The sequence below is a fragment of the Heptranchias perlo genome, chromosome 13, assembly GCF_035084215.1.
Source record: "Heptranchias perlo isolate sHepPer1 chromosome 13, sHepPer1.hap1, whole genome shotgun sequence".
Taxonomy (NCBI): Eukaryota; Metazoa; Chordata; class Chondrichthyes; order Hexanchiformes; family Hexanchidae; genus Heptranchias; species Heptranchias perlo.
In genome coordinates this window covers 4,402,721-4,421,834 of record NC_090337.1, presented here as the reverse complement: position 1 = coordinate 4,421,834, position 19,114 = coordinate 4,402,721, and positions in this window count along the sequence as shown.

Here is a 19,114-nt window from a genome sequence, read left to right as displayed (position 1 = left end):
TGCCGGGTCTATGCAAGAGCAATCCAGCTAGTCCCACTCCCCCGCCCTTTCCCCGTAGCCCTGCAAATTTTTTCCTTTCACACGAGCGACACTTTAATGTCCCATCTGCAGGATGGCACCTCTGACAGTGCAGCACTCCCTCGGTTACATGAGACAAAGTACTCAAGCCTCCTTTGTGTTTACATCAAATTGCTTGATTTTGGTACGCTATGTGCAGTCCTGATCACCCAATTATAACAACAACAGCTTGCATTTAGACAGTGCCTTCAGTGCTAAATTTAAATCTGAGATAGATAGCTTTTTGGCATCCAAAGGTATTAAGGGATATGGGCCAAAGGCAGGTATATGGAGTTAGATCACAGATCAGCCATGATCTTATCAAATGGGACGGCAGGCACGAGGGGCTGAATGGCCTACTCCTGTTCCTATGTTCCTATGTTCCTAATATAGTGTGAAATTATTCACATTGGTAGGAAGAATAGAAAAGCAGAATATTTTTTAAAAGGTGAGAGGCTAAGAAATGTTGGTGTTCAGAGGGATTTGGGTGTCCTTGTACTCGAATCACAGAAAGTTAACAGTCAGGTACAGCAAGCAATTAGGAAGGCCAATGGTATGTTAGCCTTTATTGCAAGGTGGTTACAAGAGTATAAGAGTCAGGAGGTTTTGCTGCAATTATATAGGGCTCTGGTGAGACCACACCTGGAGTACTGTATACAGTTTTGGTCTCCTTACCTAAGGAAGGATGATTTTGCCTTACAGGGGGTGCAACAAAGGTTCACCAGATCGATTCTTGGGATGAGAGGGTTGTCCTACGAGGAGGGATAGAGTAAAATGGGCCTATACTCTCTGGAGTTTATAAGAATGAGAGGTGATCTCATTGAAAAGTATAAAATTCTGAGAGGGCTTGACAGGGTAGATGCTGAGAGGTTGTTTCCCCTGGCTGGAAAGTCTAGAACTAGTGGGTATAGTCTCAGGATAAGGGCTATTTAGGACTGAGATGAGAAAAAAATTCTTCACTCAGAGAGTTGTGAATTTTGGAATTTTCTACCCCAGAGGGCTGTGGATGCTCAGTCATTGAATATATTCAAGACTGAGATCGATTGATTTTTGGACTCTAGGGGAATCAAGAGATATGGGGATCGGGCAGGAAAGTGGATTTGAGGTCGAAGATCAGCCATGATCTTATTGAATGGTGGAGCAGGCGCGAGGGGTCGTATGGCCTACTCCTGCTCCTATTTCTTATGTTCTTATAGTAAAACGTCCCAAGGCGCTTCACAGGAGCGATTATCAAACAAAATTTGACACTGAGCCACATAAGGAAATATTAGGACAGGTGACCAATAGCTTGGTCAAAGAGGTAGGTTTTAAGGAGTGTTTTAAAGGAGGAGAGAGAGATGGTGAGATTTAGGGAGGGAATTCCAGAGCTTAGGGCCTAGGCAGCAGAAGGCATGGCCGCCAATGGTGGAGCGAAGAAAATCGGGGCTGTCATTTACTTTGAGAAGGTAGAGAGGGGAGCAACAAAGATGATTTTGGGGATCTGAAAGTTAGGCATTGTTTGGAAAAACGAACATTGAAGGTGACCTAAACTGAATATTTCAAAATTATGAAGGGAATTGATAAATTTGATCAGCTGAAGTGGATAGTCTAATTGGGTTCAAGAGATAATCTGATGAGCTTTTGGGGATAGAAGGGCTTGGTGAATAGGGGGGGTTGGTCACTAGAAAGAGCCTGGCTTCTATAAATAAATAATTAATAAATAATCATGTAATAAATAATGAATTAATAAATAAATAATATAGCACCTTATCTTGTTGCATCTCAGAGCCTTTCACACAATGAGTTACTTTGACTAATTTACCAGGAAATATCTCTTTGCGAAGAGTAGGACAAATGGTCAGTATGGGTTGGACAGGAAGGGTGGTTGAGACTAGGACGCTGGGCTCATTTAAGGAACAGCTGGATGCTGTAATGAGAAGATGGTGGGGTTAAGACTGTGGGATGATGCAATCAAATGGGTCAAACGGCCTTCTTTACCCAAACCCATCTGGTGATGTTCTTATTGTGAAGCTCCCCCATTATCTACGCAGTGGAAAAAAAAATGAGTTACTGCGTGAAACATTAAGTTGCAGATGAGTCGGAATTTTCTCCAGCTTCACCGTGGCAACGATCCTCTCCCACAAGGCCATTCAGGAAACCTTGGCATGACTGGGTCATGGGCCTAGTTTCCAGTTGTTCTGGATGACTCCTGCCAAAGTTGCAGTGGGAGTTCACCGGAGTGACCATGGATTTCCATGACCCCCCCCCCCCGTCCCCCTGCCCCAAGGTTTTTTTGCCCCCAAAAGTTTTCAACAATGAATCAAAGCAAACATACAACAAAGATGTCAGCTTGTGGCTGAGTGTGTAGCACTCTTACCTCTGAGTCAGAAGGTTGTGGGTTCAAGCCCCTCTCTGGAGACTTGAGCACACAATCCAGGCTGACACTCCCAGTGCCAATACTGAGGGAGTGCTGTACTGTTGGAGGTTTTGTCTTTCAGATGAGACATTAAACCAAGGCCCTATCTGCCCTCTCAAGGTAGATGTAAAAGATCTCATGGCACTATTTCAAACACAAGCAGGGGAGTTCTCCCCGGTGCCCTGGGCCAATATTTATCCCTCAACCAATATCACTAAAAGAAACAGATCATCTGATCATTTATTGTGGGTTAGTTTGTGGGATTTTGCAGTGCACAAATTGGCTGCTGTGTTTCCTACATTACAATAGTGACTACACTTCAAAAAAAGTACTTGGTTGTTTGTGAAGCACTCCCGAGGTCATGAAAGGCACTATATAAATGCAAGTTCTTCCTTTATGGTTGATATTTCCAATACCTCAAAACAGACGCAAAATACAACTGGCATTGCTGCGAAGTTTAGTTTTGCTCGGGGTGACTGGACGGGTTGGGAACCAGCTGTCAACAGATGGTGTGTTTGCTGCGACTCCAATTAAATCCACACTGATTGTTTACTGATGAGATATTGGAACCACTGAATAAACAGCAGCTCGGAACAGGATACAGGAGGAACAGCTTTCAAAACAAGAGGAATTCCGAACATAAACACTTTGAGCAATGGATAAGACCATTAGGCCCAACAAGCCTGCCCCTTTATGGTAGGTCTCAACCCTTCCCCCACCTAATTCAATCCCTTCACTTTCCAGACCCCTCCTACCATATATACTCGCAACTCAGATATAAGACAACACTGCCCATAATTCCACTCAAAGTCCCTCTGAAACACCTAGATCCTCATATAGTCCCATTCACCCATCACCCCCTGTACTCGCTGACCTACATTGGCTCCCTGTCTGGCAACGCCTCGATTTAAAAATCCTCATCCTTGTGTTCAAATCTCCCCATGGCTTTGCCCCTCCCTATCTCTGTAACCTCCTCCAGCCCTACAACCCTCCGAGATCTCTGCATTCCTCCAATTCTGGCCTCTTGCGCATCCCGGATTCCCTTCACTCCACCATTGGTGGCTGTGTCTTCAGCTGCCTAGGCCCTAAGCTCTGGAATTCCCTTCCTAAGCCTCTCCGCCTCTCTGCCTCTCTCTCCCCCTTTAAACGCTAACCAATTAATCAGGGCAGAACCCACGCAAGGTCTGAACTGGCCTTCACGCCACTGCTAACTTGGCCGGGGCCTAAATCCATCTGCACTGATTGGGGCTTTTACATAGAATTATATAGAATGTACAGCACAGGCCATTCAGCCCAACTGGTCCATGCTGGTGTTTATGCTTCACACGAGCCTCCTCCCTCCCTACTTCAAATAATCCTGTCAACATATCCTTCTATTCCTTTCTCCCTCATGTGTTTATCCAGCTTCCCCTTAAATGTATCTACGCTATTCACCTCAACTACTCCTTGTGGTAGTGAGTTCCACATTCTCACCACTCTCTGGGTAAAGAAGTTTCTCCTGAATTCCCTATTGGATTTATTAGTGACTATTTTATATTTATGGCCCCTAGTTCTGGTCTCTCCCCACAAGTGGAAACATCTTCTCTATGTCTACCCCATCGTAATCCAAAAGACCTCTATCAGGTCACCCCTCAGTCTTCTCTTTTCGAGAGAGAAGAGCCCCAGCCTGTTCAGAACTCGCGATGTGCAAACTGCGACTGGTATTTCCTTATCTCGGACAGCCAGGTTTGGGGGGTTCCATTGGTGTCCACTGAATAAAAGGCTCAAAAACGTGGCTCCACAATACAACTGGGGGCTGCGGTCGTTGCCCCCACTCCCACCCCGATCGCCCTCCCCACCCTGGACCTACCTCTGGGCCTCCAATGGGAGGGTGAAATTGGTAAGGCCCTGACAGGCAAGCAGCGGCAGAGCTCCTGATTGGTGCCTGCAGCTCTGATGAGGCCCAACGACGGGTTTACTTCTGTCCTCGGGCCTCTCCATTCCGGTGAGCCATCGCTGCCTGGTTAGGGAGTGCTGAGGAATTTAGTCCCTGTTGAGTTTACAATGAATTGGGGCAATGAATTGGGAGAAGACTGCAGGCAGCTGCAGCCTCGTGCTGTGCGCAAATTTTCCAACCAGCTCCTTTAAGAAGTCAATATACATGAGCACTCCAGAGGCTTAACAACAGTGACTACACTTCAAAAGTACTTCATTGGCTGTAAAGCACTTTGGGACATCCTGAAGTCTTGAAAGACGCTGTATAAATGCAAGTTCATTTTTTCTTCTTTCTTCTTTCTAACTGAGCAGGAACTGGTTACTACCAGTAATCATGTGAGTTAAGATTGGTTGATAGTCCAGGCTGTAATTTCTGGAGTCTGCTGTTTATTTTAAGTGTGCGTTTTTCTACAGCAGATGTGATACTATTGTGGTGGTTTTTGTAGCTCACAGTCAAGATTAATTTCCTGCCTCTGGTTATTATATTCAGTGCATGCAATCTCAATCAGTGGGACATCTAAATGGTGTGTTTAGAAACCAGAGTTGCTTGTAAATGCTGTTGTGGAGAATATCTTAGGGTCCAGGTGCAGGAGGAATTGCCCCCTTTATAATCAGAACAATAGAAAAATAACTCTGCACGTGTATTTTTTTTAAGTCCATTTGAACGGCAACTCATCAAAGAAGAGCAGGGGAGCTCTCCCTGGTCCTGGCCAATAATTATCTGTCAACCAACATCACTAAAAAACAGATTATCTCATTGCTGTTTGTGGGATCTTGCTGTGCGCAAATTGGCTGCTGTGTTTCCTACATTACAACAGTGACTATATTTCAAAAAGTACTTCATTGGCTGTAAAGTGCTTTGGGACGTCCTGAGGTCATGAAAGGTGCTATATAAATGCAAGTCTTTCTTTCTTTCTTTGTGCTCGGCCTTGTCTGGGATGTAATGCTGATGCCACGTGTGCTGCTCGAAATCTCTGCCCATTAGCCTGGCACTTCCCCAGCAGCAGGGATTGGAAAAATGCTTAGTGCTTCACTGTGTTTTTATAGCAAACACGCTCCGCATTTTAAAAACTGTCTGAAGAAGACAGACTGTCTGGAGAAACACACATATACACACGCGCGCACGCATACACACATGGACACACATACACACATGCACATACACACATGGACACACAGACACACATGCACATGCATACACACATGCTACACTCATGCATACACACATGCATACATGCACATGTATACACATACAAGTACAAGCACACTCTGTGTAAGACATGTGCGAGGGGACAGAGTGAAGCTCTTGCAGAGATAAAGACACAAATATCACAACACAATGCAGCTTTATGCTTTAGAATGATGTCTGATTATCGCAGTGTAAATGTTATTGGCCTCACAACAATCAGTCTAAACATTTATATTGACCAGGATATAATGAAGCTCAAGGGTTAGGGTGTGAGCTGGAGAACTGTCTGAATGGATGGGTTATTTCAATATTTGATGAAGAGGGGAACTGAATATTCCGAGTATCATATTTAGCCACTTCTGCCAGACTGCTAGTGCCTGCGGGTCATGAAAACTGGTTTGGATTTAATCCAGTTTGGCACAGCCACATTGTGAGGTAAAATACAGATCGGTTGCATTCGATGCCAGGCTGGGGATGTGGAGCTGTCTATCTCTCTGCTGCTTTATGATGTCTCTGTCATCCACAAACTGTCTTTCAAGGCCTTCTGGGGAGATTTTCAGATCAGTTGCCACAACTGGTAAGCAGGAGCAGGCTACATGGATCAGGCAGGAGGAACTGTATATCCCCACCCTCAGTCCAGTCCAGAGGAGGAAGTCATGTTGGTTCTTAGGGCCTGATTGAGTTTAATAGTTTCCTTTCTAACTTTGTTCCTTTACTCACTTCTGCTTTATTCTCCTCTCCTTTATTCCCCTCTACTTTACTCTCTTCCCCTTAATTCTCCTCTCCTTTATTCTCCTCTCCTTTATTCTCCTCTACTTTATTCTCTTCTCCTGTCAGCCGTTTTCTATCACTTTTGTCCCTCAGTTTTCTGCCTGCTTCTCCTGACCTGCTCTGTGCCGTCAGACGGCCTGTCCAACATCTAATGGTGGCTCCAACTGAACATTGGGAAGGCCGAAGATATCGCCTTGGCCCCTGCCGTGAACTCTGCTGCTTTTCTGCTGACTCCATCCTCCCTCCCTGGCCACTCGCTCGGGCTGAACTAGACCGAGTAAAAACTTGGTCTTCCGTCCAATCCAAAGCTGAGCCTTGAATCCCACTTCCTCCCCATCATCAAGATGTCTACCTCTGCAACGCTGCCCGTCTCTGCCCGAATCTCAAGCCCCAGCACAGTGGAATCCCTTAACCATCAACATGTCAACTCTTGACTCAATTTCTCCACTGTCCTGCTTGTTGGCTTCCCATACAGGGAAACTATTTCATCTGGTGAGGAATCCAGTACAAGGGGGGCACAATCTCAAAATTAGAGTCAGGCCGTTCAGGGGTGATGTCAGGAAACACTTTTTTTACCTAGAAATCTAGAACAATCTCCCCCAGTAGGCTGTGGATGCTGGGAGTCAATTGAAGTTTTCAATACTGAGATTGATAGATTTTTGTAGGGTAAGGGTATTGAGGTATGGGGCAACGGGGGGGTCAGTGGGTAAATGAAGAAGGCCCACCACCACCTTCTCAGGGCAACTAGTGATGGGCAATAAATGCCGGCCTTGCCAGCCAGCGACACCAACATCCTGAGAATGAATAAAGAATATTTCACTCTGGTTACGTGAGCAAAACAATTGGTGCTTTTAAAATATATCTGCCTGTCTGCAACAACAACAACTTGCATTTACAAAGCGGCTTTAACGTTGTAAACATCCCAAACCCCAATGCCAGTGATTGACAAGCCTAGTGACGATGTAACCTGCATCATCTGCAGAAGATGAGAGGAACACAAGGCTCTTGTCCCGCCTCTCTGCTCAGGCAGGGACACTGCCCCTTTAAGAGACGCAAAGGGAAGGTCCGATGGGGCCAGTTTTTTTTTTTTTGCGGAGGGATTGCCCTCTGATCTACCGCCTGCAGTCAGCTGGGGCTGTGATGACCTATCACCGCATCCCTGCCCCCCACCAGCGCTGCCATCCATTCTCCCTCTCCCCTTGCCCCCCACTGGCCATCCCTCCATCACCCCCTCCCCCACCTCAGCCCCCCGCTATGTGTAAATTAAGGCAAGGACTTGGGGGCCTGGAGCGTGCGGCAGGCTTGACCGACCAGGTGGACTTTTCCTGCCCGTCAATTTTGTATATTGGTACGTGAGTTGGGATGGGATGGGGCACGGTATTTTTACTCTGTATCAGAGAGAGATCAGGGGTCCTTATGCCCTCCCCACCGCTTTCAGTTGCCCTGGGTACTGGGACTGCAAGGTGAGCACGGGGGACCCATTCCTTTTAGGCTTCTTCAGACATTGCAGGTTTCATCGGAATTGATCACTTGGTCAAAGCTCTCGTTGCAGCTGACAGCAAGAGTCTCTGATAGGCTCCGTCTCAGTTAGTGATTAAATTTACAATCAAATTACAAGCAGCAGTTTAAGTATTAATATTAATAAACTGCCTGAGTGGAGGACTGTGCATCACCTCACCGTGTTCATCAGGAGCAAAGGAACAACGAATGGCCCTTCAGTCCATCAAATGCTGCTCCACATCTAACCCGTGCTGTACCTGCCCTGGGAGTGTTTGATGGGACAGTGTGGAGGGAGCTTTACTCTGTATCTAAACGGTGTTTGATGGGACAGTGTGGAGGGAGCTTTACTCTGTATCTAAACCGTGAGGTACCTGCCCTGGGAGTGTTTGATGGGACAGTGTAGAGGGAGCTTTACTCTGTATCTGAACGGTGTTTGATGGGACAGTGTGGAGGGAGCTTTACTCTGTATCTAAACCGTGTTTGATGGGACAGTGCAGAGGGAGCCTTACTCTGTATCTAAACCATGCTGTACCTGGCTCTGGGAGGTTTGATGAGACAGTGTAGAATTACATAGAACGTACAGCACAGAAACAGGCCATTCGGCCCAACAGATCCATGTGGTGTTTATGATCCACATGGACCTCCTTCCTCTTTACTTCATCTCACCATATCCTTCTATTCCTTTCTCCTGCATGTGTTTATCTAGCTTCCCCTTAAATGCATCAATACTATTCGCCTCAACTACTCCTTGTGGGAGCGAGTTCCACATTCTCACCACTCTCTGGGTAAAGAAGTTTCTCCTGAATTCTCTATTGGATTTATTAGTGACTATCTTATATTTATGGCCCCTCGTTCTGGTCTCCCCCACAAGTCGACCCTATCAAACCCTTTCATAATCTTAAAAACCTCGATCAGTTCACCCCTCGGTCTCCTCTTTTCGAGAGAAAGGAGCCCCAGCCTGGTCGATCATTCTTGTTAGGAATAAACTCTCAGTTCTGGTATCATCCTTGTAAATCTTTTTGCACCCTCTCTAATGCCTCGATATCTTTTTTATAATATGGAGACCAGAACTGTGCACACTATTCTAAGTGTGGTCTAACCAAGATTCTATACAAGTTTAAAATAACTTCCCTGCATTTCAATTCTATCCCTCTAGAAATGAATCCCAGTGGTTGATTTGCCTTTTATATGGCCTTATTAACCTGTGTCGCAAGTTTTAGTGATTTGTTATCTGTACCCCCAGATCTCTTTGCTCCTCTACCCCATTTAGACTCTTAGGGCTCGATTTTCGCACCAGCGATCGGGTGCATTGGTTTAATTTTATTATTCGTTCATGGGATGTGGGTGTCCCTGAAGAGGACGGCATTTATTGCCCATCCCTAATTGCCCTTGAGAAGGTGGTGGTGAGCCGCCTTCTTGAACTGCTGCAGTCTGTGTGGTGACGGTTCTCCCACAGTGCTGTTAGGAAGGGAGTTCCAGCATTTTGACCCAGCGACGATGAAAGAACGGCGATACATTTCCAAGTCGGGATGGTGTGTGACTTGGAGGGGAATGTGCAGGTGGTGTTGTTCCCATGTACCTGCTGCCCTTGTCCTTCTAGGTGGTAGAGGTCGCGGGTTTGGGAGGTGCTGTCGAAGAAGCCTTGGCGAGTTGCTGCAGTGCATCCTGTGGATGGTACACACTGCAGCCACAGTGTGCCGGTGGTGAAGGGAGTGAATTTTTAGGGTGGTGGATGGGGTGCCAATCAAGCGGGCTGCTTTATCTTGGATGGTGTCGAGCTTCTTGAGTGTTGTTGGAGCTGCACTCATCCAAGCAAGTGGAAAGTATTCCATCACACTCCTGACTTGTGCCTTGTAGATGGTGGAAAGGCTTTGGGGAGTCAGGAGGTGAGTCACTCGCCGCAGAATACCCAGCCTCTGACCTGCTCTCGTAGCCATAGTATTTATATGGCTGGTCCAGTTAAGTTTCTGGTCAATGGTGACCCCCAGGATGTTGATGGTGGAGGATTCTGCGATGGTAATGCCGTTGAATGTCAAGGGGAGGTGGTTAGACTCTCTCTTGTTGGAGATGGTCATTGCCTGGCACTTATCTGGCGCGAATGTTACTTGCCACTTATGAGCCCAAGCCTGGATGTTGTCCAGGTCTTGCTGCATGCGAGCTCGGACTGCTTCATTATTTGAGGGGTTGCGAACGGAACTGAACACTGTGCAATCATCAGCGAACATCCCCATTTCTGACCTTATGTTGGAGGGAAGGTCATTGATGAAGCAGCTGAAGATGGTTGGGCCTAGGACACTGCCCTGAGGAACTCCTGCAGCAATGTCCTGGGGCTGAGATGATTGGCCTCCAACAACCACTACCATCTTCCTTTGTGCTAGGTATGACTCCAGCCACTGGAGAGTTTTCCCCCTGATTCCCATTGACTTCAATTTTACTAGGGCTCCTTGGTGCCACACTCAGTCAAATGCTGCCTTGATGTCAAGGGCAGTCACTCTCACCTCACCTCTGGAATTCAGCTCTTTTGTCCATGTTTGGACCAAGGCTGTAATGAGGTCTGGAGCCGAATGGTCCTGGCAGAACCCAAACTGAGATCGGTGAGCAGGTTATTGGTGAGTAAGTGCCGCTTGATAGCACTGTCGATAACACCTTGCATCACTTTGCTGATGGTTGAGAGTGGACTGATGGGGCGGTAATTGGCCGGATTGGATTTGTCCTGCTTTTTGTGGACAGGACATATCTGGGCAATTTTCCACATTGTCGGGTAGATGCCAGTGTTGCAGCTGTACTGGAACAGCTTGGCTAGAGGCGCAGCTAGTTCTGGAGCACAAGTCTTCAGCACTACAGCTGGGATGTTGTCGGGGCCCATAGCCTTTGCTGTATCCAGTGCACTCAGCCGTTTCTTGATATCACGTGGAGTGAATCGAATTGGCTGAAGACTAGCTTCTGTGATAGTGGGGATATCGGGAGGAGGCCGAGATGGATCATCCACTCGGTACTTCTGGCTGAAGATTGTTGCAAACGCTTCAGCCTTGTCTTTTGCACTCATGTGCTGGACTCCGCCATTATTGAGGATGGGGATGTTTGCAGAGCCTCCTCCTCCTGTTAGTTGTTTAATTGTCCACCACCATTCACGACTGGATATGGCAGGACTGCAGAGCTTTAATCTGATCCGTTGGTTGTGGAATCGCTTAGCTCTGTCTATAGCATGTTGCTTCCAATGTTTAGCATGCATGTAGTCCTGAGTTGTTGCTTCACCGGGTTGGCACCTCATTTTTAGGTACGCCTGGTGCTGCTCCTGGCATGCTCTTCTACACTCCACATTGAACCAGGGTTGATCCCCTGGCTTGTTGGTAATGGTAGAGTGAGGAATATGCCAGGCCATGACGTTACAGATTGTGCTGGAATACAATTCTGCTGCTGCTGATGGCCCACAGCACCTCATGGATGCCCAGTTTTGACCTGCCAGATCTGTTCTGAATCTATTCCATTTAGCACGGTGGTAGTGCCACACAACACGTTTCATGGTGTACTCGGTGCAAAGACGGGACTTCGTCTCCACGAGGACTGTGCGGTGGTCACTCCTACCAATACTGTCATGGGTTGACTGGGCATTGGTGGCGGGGGGGCTGCGAAAATCGGGGATTCCCGGGGTGGGTCAGGAGCCCGGCTCCAACCCACCCACTTCCGGGTTTCCCACTGACGCATTCACATGCGTGCGCAGCCCCCGCATATGGGACTCCCGCCTGCAATTAAAGCCGGCGGGGTGCCACTTAAAGTAATTGGACAGGTCCTTCAGGTTGTTTACAGACCTGATTGACCTGTTATTTTAGCAGGGAAGGGATTTTGCAACTGACTGAGACTGTTTCCCGTACTGGGGGAAACATTCCCAGTTCAAATGGACGTGTTGCAGCCATCAGCCTGTGGCAGCTGCAAAGTCCATTTGACAGGTGGGGGGGAGACCCTCACTCATTGCAGGAGGCCACTCTGTCACTTTGGACAAAGTTTGGCCTCCACCACCCTCCTCCTAACAATAAAATTCACCAACTTGCACACTTACCCCGGTGTCCAGAGACATGTACCTACCTTGCGGACCCCCTAGATGTACATCTTCCGGATGGGGGCCACCGTAGCTGCAGTCATGACCTCCTCGGAGGGCGAACAGCATCACCAGCCTCGCCGGCCACACCGTCCACCTCTGACACGTGGAGCTCCACAACACAGTGCTGTGACACATCCACCTTCACAGCAGGAGGGAGGGCAACCGCAGAGAGAGATGCGTCGCAGAGGGCACTACCCTCGCCACAGGGTCCACAGACCGAGGCTCAGCTTCCTGGACCTCTCTGAGCAGCAGTGCACACAGAGGCTCAGAGTCACTCGACATGTAGTCGTGGACATCTGCAGCCTCCTTCATGCCGAGCTGCTCCCAGCTGGCCCGAGCACCATCTTCTTACCTGTCGCTGTCAAAGTCACCACTGCCCTCAACAACTTCTCCTCCGCATCCTTACAGGGTGCCACCGGGGACATCGCCGATGTCTCTCAGTCGTCTGCACAAAAGAGCCCTGAAAATACACCTACAGCCACTCTGCAGTGACACAATGGGTGGCATCAGGTGTGGGTCTTCATTGTGATCCTCAGGAAAGGGCATTATTGCACAAACCAGACAAGATTCGCAAAGACATGGCAGTAGTGGTGCCAATATAATATGTAATGTGAGTTGGTCAGAAATTCAATAGAAGTAAAAACCATGACAAACCCTCAGACACCCTTGTGCATCCCCTTCATGCTCACGACACGTTTACCTTACGCTGCCTACTGCACATATGTGATGCATGTCCTGTGGCTGCAGCACAGGTAGTGGCAGGTTGAGTGAAGCTGACTGTGAAAGAGATGCACGAGAGGGTGAGTATGAGATAGAGCCATGAGATTGTATGAGGATTGGGTTGAGTGGTAGTGGTGGGATGAGTACTGGCGAGGTGAGTAAGTGCAGGTAAGATGAGGATGAAGTTTGAGTGGGTATGAGGGGTGATGCAATAGAGTAGTGTTGGCAGCGCAGAAGGAGATGTGGGGTGGGGGCGGTGATGTGGCAGACGGAGTGTAGGGGAATGAGTAAGTGTACTCACTTTGGCTGACCGACTGAGGTCATTGGAGTGCCTCCTGTACTGTATGCAGATGGGCGATATGTTGGTGGTGCAGTTGACCGCCTCTGCCACCTCGAGCCAGGCCTTCTTGGTGGCAGAGGCAGGCCGCTTCCTCCCGCCCGCCGGGGGGATGATCTCTGTCCTCCCCCTCCTCCTCACCCCATCCAATAAGAGCTGGAGTGAGGCATCATTAAACTGGGAGCAGCCTTCCCCCTGGGCTGCTCCATGCTGTCATTTTTCCTATTTGTTGCAGCATCTGTCAGTGGAGGACTGCCCCTTTAAATAGAGCTCCTCCAGCTGACAGACCTTACTGCGCATGCGCAGCCCGCCCGACGCGCAGATCAGCAGCGGGGAACCCGGAAGACCAGGTAAGTGGATCCAATCAGCCTGCGATTGCGTGCGGAGCAGACTGATTTCACCGGGAGCGTTACCCACGCGCCCAATAGATCATCCCCCCCGCCGCGAACCAGCCGCCCTGGTAATATCGGGCCCTTATTTTACAAGCAGTATGTGGCCTCATTTTTCCTACCAAAATGCACCACCTCACATTTATCTATTTTGAAATTCATTTGCCAATTACACGCCCATTCTGTAAGTTTATCAATGTCTTCCTGGATTTTGTCACAGTCCTCCTCAGTATTAACTATACCACCCAATTTGGTGTCGCTCGCAAATTTTGAAATTGTACTTCCGATTCCCGAGTCCAAATTGTTTTGTAAATGGTGAACAACAGTGGTCCCAGCACCGATCCCTGTGGAACATCACTTCCCACCTTTTGCCAGTCTGAGTAACTACCTTTACCCCAAGAGGGAGCTTTACTCTAACCCGTGCTGTACCTGCCGTGGGAGTGTTTGATGGGACAGTGTAGAGGGAGCTTTACTCTGTATCTAACCCGTGCTGTACCTGCCCTGGGAGTGTTTGATGGGACAGTGTAGAGGGAGGTTTGCTCTGTATCTAACCCGTGCTGTACCTGCCCTGGGAGTGTTTGATGGGACAGTGTAGAGGGAGCTTTACTCTGTATCTAACCCATGCTGTACCTACCCTGGGAGTGTTTGATGGGACAGTGTAGAGGGAGGTTTGCTCTGTATCTAACCCGTGCTGTACCTGCCCTGGGAGTGTTTGATGGGACAGTGTAGAGGGAGCTTTACTCTGTATCTAACCCATGCTGTACCTACCCTGGGAGTGTTTGATGGGACAGTGTAGAGGGAGGTTTGCTCTGTATCTAACCCGTGCTGTACCTGCCCTGGGAGTGTTTGATGGGACAGTGTAGAGGGAGCTTTACTCTGTATCTAACCCGTGCGGTACCTGCCCCGGGAGTGTTTGATGGGACAGTGTAGAGGGAGCTTTACTCTGTATCAAACCCGTGCTGTACCTGCCCTGGGAGTGTTTGATGGGACAGTGTTGTTATGAGGGGAAACTGCCCATTGTTCCGCACTAACATCCCTCTCCTTAATGAGTTTAAAACCTGGGCAAAAAAAACAGTAAAGTTGCCAACCTGAGGACTCCCAAACTGTGACAGAGGCATCTTAGACGGCCTTTGCTACCAGATCACAGGAACATAGGAACAGGAGGCCATTCAGCCCCTCGAGCCTGTTCTGCCATTCAATGAGATCATGGCTGATCTGTAACTCAACATTTACCCACCTTTGCTCTATATCCCTCGATACCCTCACCCTACAAAAATCTATCGATCTCAGTATTGAAAATTTCAATTGACCCCCAGGATCCACAGCCTTTTGGAGGAGAGAGTTCCAGATTTCCACTCTCCTTTATGGGAAAATGTGCTTCCTGATTTCACTCCTGGCTCTAATTTTAAGATGATGTCCCTCCTGTTCTGGATGTCCCCCCACCAGAGGAAATAGTTTCTCCGTATCTGCAGATTTTAGCAACGAGTTTATTGCTGGATGAGGGCCAGCTGGCCGAATCAAAGGGATTACATCATTTGCCCATAAAATGCTTAATCTTTTAATAGCAGCTGAACTAAGGCTTCTGGAGAGAGAGAGATTGATGTGAGAAGCTGCAGAACTCTCGGAGGGAAACAGCAGCTTCCCTTTTCACCAACTCCCCTCCTGCCTGTCATCGCTTTTATCTAAAGGTCAATAATTCTTTTGGAGTTATATTTCAATGTGAATAAGCACGATTTTATGATTAATGAAGCCAAGCTACCCACAGCGAACCTGGAGCTCATTATACTCTAGGTGCTGTGCATGGCTCGACACTGAAAATAAACCAGTTTCCTTTCATGTTGTAGTGCTGAGGTAACCAGCTCCAGTTAGCTCGACGGTGAAGGAGCTGGCTGCAGAATTATAATTTGCCCAGAGATCTCCCTGATGTGTCGTACGCACAAATTCAGGAGCAATCTGACAGTGACTGAGCCGAGTCACAAAGTAATTAATCTCCTACTGCCTTGGCACTCCAGGAATACAGGTCCCGATTGAAATCATAGAATCTTACAGTGCAGAAGGAGGCCATTTGGCCCATTGTGCCTGTGCCGGCTCTTTGAAAGAACTGCTCAACTTGTCCCACTCCCACCTGCCTTTTCCCCGTAGCCCTGCAATTTTTCCCTTTTCAAGTATTTATCCAGTTCCCTTTTGAAAGCTATTATTGAATCTGCTTCCACCACCCTTTCAGGCAGCGCATTCCAGATCACAACAACTCAAATAATGAAGCAGTCCGAGCCCGCATGCAGCAAGACCTGGACAACATCCAGGCTTGGGCTGATAACTGGAAAGTAACATTCGTGCCAGGCAATGACCATCTCCAACAAGAGAGAGTCTAACCACCTCCCCTTGACATTCAACGGCATTACCATCGCTGAATCCCCCACCATCAACATCCTGGGGGTCACCATTGACCAGAAAATTAACTGGACCAGCCATATAAATACTGTGGCTACAAGAGCAGGTCAGAGGCTGGGTATTCTGCAGGGAGTGACTCACTTCCTGACTCCCCAAAGCCTTTCCACCATCTACAAGGCACAAGTCAGGAGTGTGATGGAATACTCTCCACTTGCCTGGATGAGTGCAGCTCCAACAACACTCAAGAAGCTTGACACCATCCAGGACAAAGCAGCCCGCTTGATTGGCACCCCATCCACCACCCTAAACATTCACTCCCTTCACCACCGGTGCACTGTGGCTGCAGTATGTACCATCCACAGGATGCACTGCAGCAACTCGCCAAGGATTCTTCAACAGCACCTCCCAAACCTGCAACCTCTACCACCTAGAAGGACAAGAGCAGCAGGCACATGGGAACAACACCACCTGCACGTTCCCCTCCAAGTGACACATCATCCCGACTTGGAAATATATCGGCCGTTCCTTCATCGTCGCTGGGTCAAAATCCTGGATCTCCCTACCTAACAGCACTGTGGGAGAACCTTCACCACATGGACTGCAGCGGTTCAAGAAGGCGGCTCACCACCATCTTCTCAAGGGCAATTAGGGATGGGCAATAAATGCCGTCCTCGCCAGCGACGCCCACATCCCATGAACGAATAATAAAAAAAAAACATCTTGCTGTGTAAAAAAAAAATCCCCTCATCTCACTGCTGGTTCTTTTGCCTATTATCTGAAATTTGTGTCCTCTGGTTACCGAACATCCCACCAGTGGAAGCAATCTCTCCTTACATACTCTATCAAAACCCTTCATGATTTTGAACACCTCTATTAAATCTCCCCTTAACCTTCTCTGCTCTAAGGAGAACAATCTCAGCTTCTCCAGTCTCTCTACATAACTGAAGTCTCTCATCCCTGGTATCATTCTAGTAAATCTCCTCCGCACCCTCTCCAAGGCCTTGACATCCTTCCTAAAGTGTCGTGCCTAGAATTGGACACAGTACTCCAGCTGAGACCTAACCATTGTTTTATGAAGCATAACTTGCTTGCTTTTGTACTCTATGCCTCTGTTTAGAAAGGCAAGGATCCTGGTATAACTACAGGAAATGCTGCCAGTCGGCAGGAAGCCCATCAGCATCCAGGCAGAGAAAACACAGGATTTGAGCTCATCCAGCTGCCCGTATCCTAACTCGCAAGAAGTCCCGTTCATCCAGCACCCCTGGGCTCACTGACCTACATTAGCACCGGGTCTGGCAAGCCCTACAACCCTCCGAGATTTCTGAGCTCTTCCAAATGTGGCCACTTGCACATCCCCGATTTCCATCGCTCCACCATTGGCGGCCGTGCCTTCAGCTGCCTGGGCCCTAAGCTCTGGAATTCCCTCCCTAAAGCTCTGCCTCCCCAGATCTCTCTTCTCCTTTAAGATGCTCCTTAAAACCTACCTCTTTCATGATAAGGGGTCGGCCATTTAGGACCGAGATGAGAAAAAAGTTCTTCACTCAGAGGGATGTGAATCTTTGGAATTCTCTACCCCAGAGGGCTGTGGATGCTCAGTCATTGAGTATATTCAAGACTGAGATCGATAGATTTTTGGACTCTGAGGGAATCAAGAGATATGGGGAGAGGGCGTGAAGGTGGTGTTGAGGTTGAAGATCAAACATGTTCTTATTGAATGGCGGAACAGGCTCGAGGGGCCGAATGGCCTACTCCTGCTCCTATTTCTTACGTAAAGGCACTATAATAAATGCAAGTTATTGTTGTTGATAATGTTTCTTTTAATCTGTTTGAGACAGGGAGCTGAGTGTGAAAGAGATATTGACAGCACTGGTTGGCTCTGAAAATCGGAAATGCTGGTCTCCCATCTCCCTACGTAACTTGGGCAGGAGACAGTGGAACCCCCAGGGAAATGGCAGGAGGTGGGGAGAACTCGCACAGAATTTCAGGGCCCCTATGTCTTCCCAGGAACCTAGACCCTCTTAAAGTAGGGAATCAATATGTATTGATCAGTGGGGGGTGGTCATGATTGGGTAATTATGCATAGACTGGAGTGGGATTGTTGAGCCAAATGGTTTTGCCTCTTTCGGGATGTGGGCGTCGGTGGCGAGGCCGGCATTTATTGCCCATCCCTAGTTGCCCCTTGAGATGGTGGTGGGGAGCCGCCTTCTTCTTGAACCGCTGCAGTCCGTGTGGTGAAGGTTCTCCCACAGTGCTGTTAGGTCAGGAGTTCCAGGATTTTGATGAAGGAACGGCCTATATTTGTCCCAGTCGGGATGGTGTGTGACTTGGAGGGGAACGTGCAGGTGGTGTTGTTCCCATGTACCTGCTGCCCTTGTCCTTCTAGGTGGCGGAGGTCGCAGGTTTGGGAGGTGCTGTCGAAGAAGCCTTGGCGAGTTGCTGCAGTGCATCCTGTAACCATTTAGCCTGAAGCTGGGAACCCTCAGGTGAGAGTGAACCATGAAAGGAACACACTGCAGCCACGGTGCGCTTCCTTATCATGTTTTAAGTTTACACCCTTTGTCGGAACTGAGCGACTGGAAAATTGTGCACCAGTTACAATCAAATGAGGTTTTTTTCTGCTATCCTCAAGGGGAGGAAGTAGTTAAGTTTCAAGTGGTAATTTGAAGTCCTCCATTTGATTATTAAATTGTATTGCAGCTGAGAACAGCAGGTAATACTCCACTCAATGAAATATGCATGAAAGCTACTCTGTAACAATTTGCTTCTTTTTGTAGAATTGATATTCGGTTTGCTTTCTAATGAGATGTCATGGATGTTTTCCCCTCAGCTGTGGCTCAGTGGGAAGCACTCTCTCCCCTCTGAGTCAGAACGTTGTGGGTTCAAGCCCCACTCCAGAGATTTGAGCACAAAATCCAGGCTGGTGTTCCCAGTGCCAGTACTGAGGGAGTGCTACACTATCGGAGGTGCCGTATTTCGAATGAGGTGTTACACTGAGGCCCCGTCTGCAGGTGGAGGTAAAAGATCCTAAGGCCAGTATTTCGAAGAAGAGCAGGGGAGTTCTCCGTGGCGTCTTGGACCAATATTTATCCCTCAACCAATGTCACTAAAAAAATGATGATCTGGTCATTTGTTTCATTGCTGTTTGTGGGATCTTGCTGTGCACAAATTGGCTGCTGTGTTTCCTACATTACAACAGTGACCATACTTCAAAAAGTACTTCATTGGCTGTAAAGTCATCCTGAGGTTGTGAAAGGCGTTATATAAATGCAAGTACTTCCTTTCTTCCTCCCCC